A 12,754-nucleotide genomic window follows, 5' to 3' on the forward strand; every position below is an offset into this window, starting at 1 on the left:
TCAAGGTATCAGCAATGATTCCCTTATTTCGACCTCTTCCCTCCTTTCATCTCTTCATGCTCCCAATATGTTTTAGTCTTTTTTAAGTTCTAAGCTCACCATCAACAATTATGCCTTGTGGGCCTCCTAATTTAGGATGGGGAACAAATCTCTAATCCTAAATTTTTTGTCTGAAGGAGACACACTCAACTTTTATTAAGCTGGATTATCTCATCTCTATTAGAGGTTGTTCACACCCAAATTGTGGGTTTGGACACTTCCTTTGAGGTATGGCAGATCCTCAAAGAAGTATATGCAACCCATTCTCATGCAAAAGTTATGTAATTAAAGGAGCAACTTCAATGCTTCAAAAAGGGCACCAAAAGTGTTTATGAATATATTCATAAAATTAAGTTGATTACACATTAATTGGCTATTGCGAGCAAACCTGTTCAAGAAGAGGATCTTATCCTTTATGCTCTTTAAGGCCTTCCTAGTGAGTATAACTCTTGTAAGTATCCATCAGTACTCGTGCCGAATCAACCCTAATTAGATTGATTGAACTACACAGTCTTCTTTTTTTGCAAGAAGCTCATCTTTCTGAAAATGATGAAAAAAAAGAATCTTTTGGGATAATTTTTGTTTAAAGAGGAGGCAACAAAATTTTTATGGGAGACCACCAAATTTTTGAGGTTGTGGAAAAGGTAGTCATTTTTATGGGAGACCACCAAATCAGTCTTGAGGGCGTTCCTGGCCCAATGACTATGGCAACAAGCAATATGTTGTTTGTCAATTTTGTGACAAACCAGGGTACGCTGCCAAGACTTGCAGGATGATCACCATTAATTATCAGAATGTTTTACCTCATGTGTATCATACCTCTACATCAGTACCAGAAGAAGATGCATGGTATCCAGATTCAAGGGTATCTCACCATACTTTTCAATATCTCAATGCCTTTTCATCTCACTTAGAATACCAAGGCTCAGACTTTATGAAAATTGATAATGGTAAAGGTTTGGAAATCTGTCATATTGGTAGTTTTACTTTTCAATTTGAAAAATCTAAATTTTGTGATAATGATATCTTGCATGTTCCTAAAATAACCAAGAAATTGCTTTCTATGCAAAGATTCACTCAAGACAATGGAGTAGCGTTTGAGTTTCATCTATCACACTCAGTGTGAAGGTTCGCAGATCTGCATATCTTGGCAGGAATTCCTTTGTGGCAAAGCTAAAGATGACCTTTACTTTATTGATTCCTTTAGAAACATTGATAATAAAAGTGCTTATATAGTTGAAAAATCTGATTTTGATACTTGGCATAATAGACTTAGACATACAAGTTTAAGAGTAGTTCAAAAAGTGATTCAAAAGTTTAGTTTACCTTAGATCAATAGTGATATTCATATTTGTTCTGCGTGTTAGATGGGTAAGCAACATAAGTTACCATTCTCTCGTATCTCATATGAGAATAGTGAACCTTTACAAATTATTTTTTTGGATGTATGGGGTCCAGCCCTAGTGATTAGTGAAAATGGCTATAAATACTACATAATCTTTGTTGATTATTTTTTAAAATATTTTTGGTTATATTTGATGAATTATAAATATGTTGCTCATATTTTTCGCAAGTTTAAGGTGTTAGTCAAAAATTTTGTTGAAAAGAAAATCAAATATTTACACTTTTATGGTGGTGGTGAATATGATGAACCTACACCACCTTCTGCTCCTCTCAGGATACATCAGATGATAGCCCCTGCTCAAGATGAAACTCTCAAGCCTAAAGTGTATCATGTACCAAAATATTTCTTTCCTATAGCCTTTCTGAGTGAATTTACTTGAGATCAGGAACCTACCACCTACAAACAGGCTGCTAAGGATCCTAAGTGGTGACAAGCCATGAAGGAAGAATATGCCACTCTTCTCAAAAACAATACCTGGAAATTGGTTTACCTTAGTAGAAATCATAATCTTGTAGGGAGCTGACGGTACTGTTGAACATAAGGCTCGTTTAGTTGTCCGTGGACAAGCTTGCAACCATCTGTATTGTTTTATATATTGTGTTGAATGCAGGACAACTGGATGTGAATAATGCCTTCCTTAATGGCAACTTAGAAAAGGATGTTTACATGGTCTAACCTTCTATTTTTGAAAACCTACCATTTTTTGGTTATCTGTGCAAACTAAAGAAAGCTCTATATGATCTAAAACAGCCACCCTGAGTCTGATTTAAAGAACTAAGTAATGCTCTGGTTCAACGTGGCTTTGTTACCTCCAAAACTCATCCTTAATTATTTATTTTTCATAAGAATAAATTGTAGATATTCATTTTGGTGTATGTTGATGATATATTAGTCATAGGCGATTGCAAGTCTTATATCAGTGACCTGGTTATATCCATTGGAAAATAATTTTCTCTTAAAGATCTTGGCAGATTGCAATACTTTTTTGGTATAGAAGCCTTCTATACTCAAAAGGGTCTTGTTCTCTCACAGAGGAAGTATATTTTGGATCTCCTCATGAGGTCCAATATGGTTGATGCAAAACCTATATTGACACCAATGTTTGCCTCCAATAAACTTTCAACCACAAGAGGGTCAGAATTTGAAAATCTCATAATATATGAGAGCATTGTAGGAACACTTCAGTATCTCACACTGACCAAACAATAGAACATTAGGCTGCCATCAAACGAATCTTGAGATACCTTAAATCCAACATCCAATATGGATTGATATTTAGGCAGTTGAAATCTAAGAGCATTTCTCTATATTCAGATGCTATTGGGTTGGATGCCTAGATGATTGTTGATCCACTCATAGATATGCCTGTATCTAGGACTGAATCTTATATTCTGGAGCTCATAGAAGCAACATATTGTGTCTCTCTCCAGTACAAAGGCCGAGTATAGAGTTGTTGCCAATGTTGTTGCTGAAGTCACCTGGGTCCAATTTCTTCTTTGCAAACTCATAATATGAGACCCATCTCCTTTGGTCATTTGGTGTGATAGTGTTAGTGCCACCTACCTTGCAGCTCATCCCACATTTCACAATAAAAGTAAACACATTGAAATTGATGTTTACTTTGTTCAGAAAAAAGTGGCAAAAAGACAACTATTTGTTCAAAATCTGTCCTCTCGTGATCAGATTGCAGACATTCTGATCACGAAGCCCTTACCAGTGCTTCAGTTTCAAATCTTCATATCCAAGCTCAACGTCAATTCAGTCTATCAGACGTTGAGCTTTAGAGGGGATGTTAGTGGAGATAATTATTCAAGAGTCCAAAGAGATAATGGTTCAAGATTATCAAGAGTACGAGATAATAGTTAAAGAGTCTCACTTCACGTTGGAACTAGTAGAGACCCAAATCATGTTGGAGTCTCAACCCATATGGAATCTGGAAACATTGGAATCTCACCTCACGTTGGAACAACTAATGATGAAGATACGATGAAAATGACCTATCTTGATAATGTTTTTAATCCTTGTATTCAAAGAGGACTCTCTCTCTCTCTCTCTAAAATGTGTAAAGAGGAGGATCCTCTAAAACGTGTATTCAAAATATTATAAATAAACATGGTCCTCTCTCATTAAAAGGCAAGAGTAAAAGAAAGAGAGAGAAAGAGGACCATTCATGGATGTAGATCGTCTCGATCGAACCACGTTAAAAATAGTGTGTGCTTATGTTCATTGTGGTTTGACAAGTCTGGTGTTCTTTCATAGTGTTCTTTCAACTTCAATGATCTCATGGGTGAGAAAGTTTGTAATTGAATTGCTAAGTAGATGCAAATCACAAATTCAAGAATTACAATGATAAAGAAAAGGAAACATGATCTAGGAAAAGGGCCTGGACTGCCAGATAACCCAATAACTTACAAACTGTTTTTTTGGGGGCAAGTTTGGTATTATAAAAAAGTGAAGTTCTTCTAAAGAACAGGGAGAAGTCTTTTGTATGTACCACCCAAAGACTCCACCGCTGGCATGGATGCCCCTTGCAAGTTTTAGTTTTAACCAAGGTTTTAATCCAAGTTTGGGTAGTCCACCCGGGTTGCATTCCTTCCCTTAATCTACTGTTTTCCTATGAACTTCTCCAGACTCTCCTCCATGCCCTGGGAGACAAAATCCATTCCTTTGTAAAGATTGAAATGTGTGGTAGTAGGAAAGGGCCGATTTCTGCCCTTCTTCAGCTCATGCTCATCGGCAGATTGCAGGTCAGTATCGAGAGGGTTACAAACATTGTACTAGAGGTTGTCGAGCTTAATCATGTCTCACAAACTATTAAAGGAATTGATCATCCAAAAGGATCATTCTTCATTCTATCAGCGAGTTCTAAACACTCATTATTTCTAGCTCGATTTCATTATAGCCTGGAGTCTGTGAGGTGGGATTATTGGAGATCATGTTTACCACACGACTACCCATCCAAAAGTTCTTCAAGAATTCATCCTTATCGCATTTATGCCAATGGCCACTTTTAAAACAGCTTGCAATAATCAAAATCGGTAATGGAAGAAGCTGTTTCTAAATAGAAGAGTTGGACTTAAAATGAGATGCTAAAGGTGGGTTTGATTGTCTCGGATTTCAGCTCTGAAGTGATATGATATCTTAGTGACTCTAGATCTTTCGCCCCACGTGTGTGTGCATGCATGTGTGTGTGTGTTGCAGTTATCAGCCAAGTTGGCCAAAGAAGTTTGTCATGAACCATTTGGCCTCCCTATTAAAGATGGTGCAACTCTAGTGGTCCAGCCATCACATTTGAAAGCAAAATGATCTTTAATGTCCTTTTGATATATTTTGTTATTATAGAAGAAAAATAAAGATGACTGAAATATCATAGAGTTAAAAGGAGTTCAATACATGACAACCCCCAAGTTTTCATTGTACCTCAACACAAGCTGATGAACCAATTCTTTTCAAAGAAAAATAAATAAAGCTTGGATTTCAAGTCATTCAAAGAAATGATATGAGCGTTTTCAATTCACTTGCCCATCACTCCATTTTCTTGTTTTCTTATCAATGCATTTTTACTTTCTGGTGAACAATATAGGCATTAATGTACTTGACTTTCAGCCATTATCCTTGTACTCCAACCAAAACAACTCCACAAAGTCAAAAAGATAGTTTGATCATTTTAGCAAAGCAGACAAACTTGGTTGAGAGACAAACCCTTCCCATCCAACCCCTTTGTTGGTATTTGTTACCTTCCTCAATATTATTCAATTTGGAAATAGATTAAGTGTCAAAGACTCATTTGCAAGAATATGGCTAATGGTAATGTTGTTAAAATCTAACCGAATTAGCCTGAATCGGTCGATTTGAATTGAGTCCATAATCGAAAATCAGTTTGAGTTGGTTTTCTTTTATTTTTCAATATTTTGTGATAATTATGATATTTGTTTGCTATTCTTTTTTTAAATGTTAAATGTGCATTTTAGAAATTAGATTGAACCTCCAAGTCATCATTTATTTCATTTTTGTACTTTACTCTTTTAGGCAATTTCCTGAATCTTTTTATTTTTAAATCAACTTTTAAAAATAGTCTGATTCAAAACAATTCTATTGGATCCCATTCAGGTTGGTTTTCTGAATCTTTTTGAAAAAGTGCAGAAACCGATTCCCGGCAATATTGGCTAATGGGTTCAATTTTTTTTTCTATTGCATTATTATAAAAATAAAACATATATTGTCTAGGGAGCAAAAAAAAGGAACATCTTGGTATCATAGGTCAGAGTGCAATTCTGTTTTTCTTGTTTCAGCTCTGCTACACCAACACAAAGCAGCTTGAAAGAAAAAGAACTCTCAACATTTTTAATGTGATTCTTGAATTATTGGCAGGCATGTTTACTTGACCTACAAAATCAGAAATAACGCTTCTTTTATTCAAACGAAAAGCACAAGAGGAAATGCCACATTGTCAAACACTCAATGAGGGCATTTCACACATTGGACTCAAAGCCAACATATCAGCATTTATTATTTTATTTCTTTTTTGTTGGTGGAGTGGTTGGTACGGAGTAGGGAGCAATTAAAACCATCACATCATGAAATAAATATGATCAGCCCTAGTTGCCTACTCTTCTTTTGTGTGACAATTGTCAATAAAGCCAACCCTCAAACTAGGGTCAATGCTTTAGGCCAAAGATTGAAATAGTCCATGTGATTTAATGGTGTGGCTTTTGGTGTTGAATGCTTGGCCTCCTCCACTGACCAAAACTTGGGCACTGTTTGGTAAGTGGGAGCTGGGATAGGAGTTTACACATTTGATATAAACTTTGTCAAACTATCTTGGCTGTTGCTATTGGAAGTTTTATGCCACCAGTACGACGACTGTAGGTATGGCAGGCTGAGTCAGTGCAACCAGGTCTTCGTGCCACGTGCATTCCAGAAGTAAAGTGAGACTATCTTCCCTTTGTATTTGTATCAAATGGTAGACTTGAAAACAACCACTTCCTAGAGGTGTGATAGCAGAGAAATTGAAATTCAGGATTCAACAGCAGCAATTTTTCCAAATGCATAAATTCCCTCCTACTACCATTTTGGAAACCAAGCCTTAATCAAAGGCCAGACCACAAACATAGCTCACGGTAAGTCAATTCAATCCAACCTATGTGTTTAGAAGCAAGAATTTAGACAAGTGAAAGCTATTAATTCCTGAAATTAACAGCTACCACATTTAGGAGGTACTAGTTATCAAATCGTGTTTTCAATGTAATACAAATCTGCTCACTCTCTTTCTCATTACCATAACTACCTTTTCAATGTCATTCATCCAAACAATCACCACCATAGTGGTTTGACCAAAATTTAAACCCAAATCCTCAACTAACAACCACCTACCACCTCTCAAACAATGCCTATGACTTTTCTTCAATCTTGGTTTTCCTTGAGATGAGGTCATAATGCCGATGGTAGTTGATCAATGATTTTATCCTGCTCATGGTTTCAGCAGCAGTTCGAAAGGATGACCTTAGAGATGAAAGACAAAGTAAGCATGAGGTGCTCGAGCTCAGCTTGTTTTTGTGGGGAGTGAAGCCAAGTTCGAGCTGATAGTTTTGAAAGAAATTCACCATTTTAAACTGTAAGTAATTGAATTTGAACTATGGATCCATTAAGTGGAGCTCAGGCTGGTAAACAAGCCGAACAGAAGATGTTCAAGCTCGGCCTGTTTCTTGTGTCGAGCCAAGCCTGGTTTGAGCTTAAGAAAAAACCCAAGCCAAGTACGAGTTGGCTCACTTAAAAAAAAAGTATTCTTTTTAGTGTTGAAAATAGTGGAATTTGGACATAATCCTACTAAACCATGCTCAAACCAACTCATTTGCAAACTAATTGCTTGCAAGCCAAATGTTTCAACCATCATATAAAATATATATAAAATATATGTAAAATATATTTACTATTAATTAGTGAGCCTGTATGAGTCGAGCCAAGCCAAACTTTAGTTGTTTATGCTTGAGCTTGCTGAGCCTATTTCACGAGTTAGAACGAACTCTTTACCAGCCAAGCATAAGTTGAACACAAGCTGTTCATCTCATTTCCCAGCCCTAAGCGGAGCTCAAGTTGTATTATTTACAAAGAAAATAAAATGTTTCAAATCTAGAAGCAAAAAGATTTTAGCTCTAAAACCTTGTTTGCAAGCCAAATGCTTTGATGATTTATTCTGCACTACGTTATATGATATAAAATATATCAAATTTGTATTTAATATTTAACAAGCTTATACCATTCGAGTCATTCTAAGCTCTTATTGTAACACCCCGCCTCAATTAGGGGATTTTTTTTTTGAAACACAATAGAAGTCTTTTTCGAACCAATTCTAAACCATCTTCAAACCTGAGCGTGTCACAGAATTAAAATCAAACAATTATGATTTTAAGACCCATGTAAAAGGGTTTCATAAGAAACTGAATCATTTGCGAGTTATGATTTTTTTACCAACATCGATTAGTTAGGGAAAATACAAATAACATGTAGTAAATTTTCAAATTTCATTCTATGCATGAAAACACTCGTATAAACACATATATCATGGATATCTAAGCATGATACACACATAATCAAGCTAACATCATGTTGTAATGTTGAAAATAAATCTGTATACACATTAAATCATAACCCAACACATGTTTTTGCCAAGATCTCAAACTAAGTCTTTGGAAAAAATATGTTTTTGATTTACAAACATGGGATTTAATAAGACCAATTTTTATGATCTATTTGAACCCTCATTTATGTCATTTTCAACATCATTCAATCAGCTAAACATGTACACAAATCAGTAAATATACATTTTTGAAACTGATTTACATATATTATATAAGACTACATGATTTTTTCAAAAACCATTTTTGGTAAATTCTCGAAAAAATCTTGATTTTTAAAGAAATCATATTTTTGAAACTCTTAAGTATGAGGCATGTTCATTATAGACATTTAGAACATCTCTTATGATGATTGTATGGCTACTTCACCATGGATCACCATAGAACTTGATATTGCATTCTTTTTGTACCCAAAATCTCTTTTTGAGCATATATGATAGGGATACCTATCTCAAAAATGGTTTTTGATCAATTTGCAAGCCTTTGTCTCTCAATGTAGCACCTTGTAACAGCTATAATGGTTGCTAGACCTTCCTTCAAAACTTAAAAGAAGAACAGAGAAAGAAAGAGAGAGAGAAATAGGGTGGGATGCCACCCCTTGGGCTCCCCCCTATTTTATGGGATTTGGGTGTAGCTAATTAAGCCAAGGTTTTGGGCTTGCCTTAGCAGCCCAATAAGAAAAGGGGAAGACTGTTGGTCGACCCCTCCCTCTTGGTCGACCCCTCCCTCTGTTGCCCATGCTTCTTTCCAAAAATACAACACAAGTTGAATTTTTCAAAGGTTTCTTATTTTTTTTTCTTCTTTCTTTGCTATATATATATTTTCTTTGCTCCTACCCATTGGTGGTTATGGCATATTAACAACACTCAATGTCGAAAGCTACAATACGTCAAAACTTGCACATGTGTAAATTATTGTAGTTGTCAACTCCACTCCCAACACAGTATTGGGAAAAATGCAACTTAGGATTCCAAAGATCTCTTAAGTGATCCTTTATATGCAACACCCAATCACATGACAACATTTTAAGTGAGGCCTGCATTTTGTTGTTGTGGTGCCCATGAAACACTGTCATGCGATTGGCTGCAATATCTCGTAGATTTTTTTTATCATAAATTTAATAAATATGATTTTATTAAATAAATATATATTTTTTGTTGTTTGAAGTGGTATAATATATATATATATATATATATAGAGAGAGAGAGAGAGAGGGGATGACATCAATTTGGATTTGGACTTAGGTCATGGATCCATTAGTCGAGACCCATAGTTCATTCATGATAAGATAAATAAGTTTTAAAATAAAGAACAAATTAAAACTATACAATAAAGACATATATATATATATATATATATATATATTAAGGGTTAGATTAGAAGGAGTTTTATTTCCTTAGGGAAATAGAACTCTATAAAATTCTAGAGAGGGTGTCACCTCCTTGAGGAGTCCTCCTCATGTTATAAAACATTAAAGAGAGCCCTCTCTCTCAATATTGGTTTTGAGAGAGTGGGAGAGCTGAACACAAGGGAGAAAAAAAATAATAGAGACTTGTACCATAAGGAAGAGAGAGAGAGAGAGAGAGAGAGAGAGAGAGAGAGAGAGAGAGAGAGAGAGTGCTCACCTCCTCAATGTCACCTTCTTCTTCTTCTTCTTCTTCTTCTACTTCTTTCTCCATGAATCTATAAAAAAAAAGGTACAAGATTTTCTCAGAACAACTTTATGGGATTTAGCATAGGTTGATTCATGCATGGGTTTAGGGTTGGAAATAAAAATATGGTTTTATCTTGGTATATACATGTTTTTCATAGATTGAAAACTGAGTTTTATTGAGTAGTATTCTTTTATGTTAAACCATGTTGAAATCTATGTTTTAATAAAAAAAAAATCTATATGTTTTTTTTATGACAAACCAGTTTGAGATCTGCGTTTGGATTAGACTGTATATCTTTTTATACTAAACCAGATCGAAACCTGCATTTTGATTAACCTGTAATCTTTTTATATTAAACCATATTGAAACCTATATTTTGATTAACATGTAATCTTTTTAAGTTAAACTAGTTTGTAATCTATGTTTTTATTAACCTGTAATCTTTTTATGTTAAACCAGTTTGTTATCTGTGTTTTGATTAACCTATAATCTTTTTATGTTAAACAAGTTTGTAATCCGTGTTTTTATTAACCTATAATCGTTTTATTTAAAACCAGATTGATATATGCATTTTGATTAACCTATAATCTTTTTATATTAAACCAGATTGAATCCTACATTTTGATTAACATATAATCTTTTTAAGTTAAACGAGTTTGTAATTTGTGTTTTTATTAACCTATAATCTTTTTATATCAAACTAGTTTATAATCTGTGTTTTGATTAACCTGGAATCTTTTTATTTTAAACAAGTATGTAATTCATGTTTTTATTAACCTATAATCTTTTTATGTAAAACCAATTTGAAATATGTTGAACCAAGAATCAGTCTTGTGGATTCAAGACACATTCTTGGGCTGAGAGATTCAAGACATGTTCTTGAATCAGCCAATGCATATATATATATAGATAACGATCAACAATATATACATATATTGATCTGGATATATATATATATGCCAATGAGAATATGGATGTCATGTATATATATAGCTTATCATGTTCAACTTGATAAGTTGATGCCTAAAGGTCAAATTCAAAACCATGATAAATGCATTCAGGTGTAACAATGTAAAACACGTATAAACGACTTTCTTTCTTGATGTAACCATCATGTTGTTGTATGTGTCAATTCTGTACTATGTTTGTCATGTAGTGAATTCTTTTTCTATACATGTATGTTGTAAAGTCTTTTACTATGAATGTATGTTGTTAAATTCTCGTATGCTATTAGTTCTTTGTTGTGCCAGTTTTAATCCACCAAGCATTGGGTTTTTGATTATCTTAATCAACTAGAAGCTTGATGAATCAAGAAATATATATATATATATATATATATATATATATATATATATATATATATATGGATAACAAACCATGTATATAAATCGATCAACATATGTGTATATATGTCGATCAAGACACGCACGCGCACGCACACACACACACACACACACACACACACACACACACACATATATATATATATATATATATATATATATATATATATAGTAAAACATATTTTGAAAAAAAGGTTTTGAAAGTACTAAAAGATCTGATTTGATTAAATCTTATTCTAAAAGTAAGTTTCACATGTTATAAAAATTGGTTTTTTGGTGTATCATAAAAATCTGATTTCTATTTGAAAAATCAAATTGGAAGCTAAATCCTTCAGACACTTAGAACTTTGTTTTCCATTAGAAAAAGTTAAAATTGTTTCGCTTTGGACAATTAGTAACTTTGAGAAATTTTAGATGTTGAATTGAAATGGTTATAAAAATTTTGACTTTCCTGTTGGCATGGTAAATCTGTTATACTTGGTTCAATGTGCATTCGTTAAATTGTTGTGAATATACATTGAGGTTGTATTCTGAACATAAATAGTTGAATATTTTTGTGTGGTTCATATTTACTGAAATTTGCAATGTTGTTTAAATCTTATTAAATTGTACAATGGTTCTGTGTGGACCACTAAAGGGTCTTTAGAGGCCCGGAGCACATGTTACTCATGAGAGAGTAAACTGTGAATGCATTGCAAAATGATTTTGTTTGAAATTATTTTTGGAATCAATTACACTATTGATTTGATAGGGCAAGGTTTTGAATCTGTTATTGCATAATTATTTGCATAATTGTTAATTAATTAAGACTAGTAAAATAGACCAAAGAATATAATAATTTTTTCTTCCTTAGTGTTTCTCTGAAAGGGTGAGAATCTTATATGACAGTCATGGGGGACCCTGAAGATACTAAATACTATGTAAATTTGTTTTTTCCAAGAACCAAATGTGTGGTTTGTGTTCTTGATCACAGTTGTAGGAAACTTTCACCACTTTGCCTAGGGGTGTTATTGTTGACTCAATTATAGCTATTGGTATACCAAAAAAGTGATGTAAATGCATGTTGATTTCCTTATTATCCCGACATTAGGTGATGGTTCTTAATGTTTTGATTGATGGTGATGATTTCTGACGTCGGTCGAGAAATATGTCTAGAACCTAGTAAATAAAATACAAATTGTGTTTTAAGATACTATTCAGACATTGAACCTTAAAAAATTTGCCCATTTTTTAGTATCCACGAGTTTTAAGAATCTGAAAACTAAAATTTGTGTGCATTAAATAGGGACATACATATAAAATAAATACTGATAATTGAACTTGAAAAGTTATTATGCATCCCTAAATGTTTGATTTAGCATGAAATTGTTCTTTGTCTGCTTGAACTGCTTAAATTGTAAGTTTGTTTTGAATGTGTGTTGTTTGTAGAGCCTCTTATACTTATGTTTGGTTTAATCTAAGCTAATTTTTCTTACTGTTGAATTTTGAGAGGGTCTCGTACGGGGACTTTAGTTCTTATCCTATTTTTAAAAATCTTTTTTAGGTATTAAAGCACAGTGATGGAGGGCTAACTTGTTGGAGGGATCGAGGGTTATGATCTGGTGGCCAGGGTTATGATGTATTTGAGAGTTTTTGTTCTTGGGAAGCTATGTGAACCCTTAGTGAGGACTATTTAAT

This window comes from Nuphar pumila, chromosome 17 (assembly GCF_984573655.1).
Source record: "Nuphar pumila chromosome 17, dmNupPumi1.hap1.1, whole genome shotgun sequence".
In the NCBI taxonomy this organism is placed as follows: domain Eukaryota; kingdom Viridiplantae; phylum Streptophyta; class Magnoliopsida; order Nymphaeales; family Nymphaeaceae; genus Nuphar; species Nuphar pumila.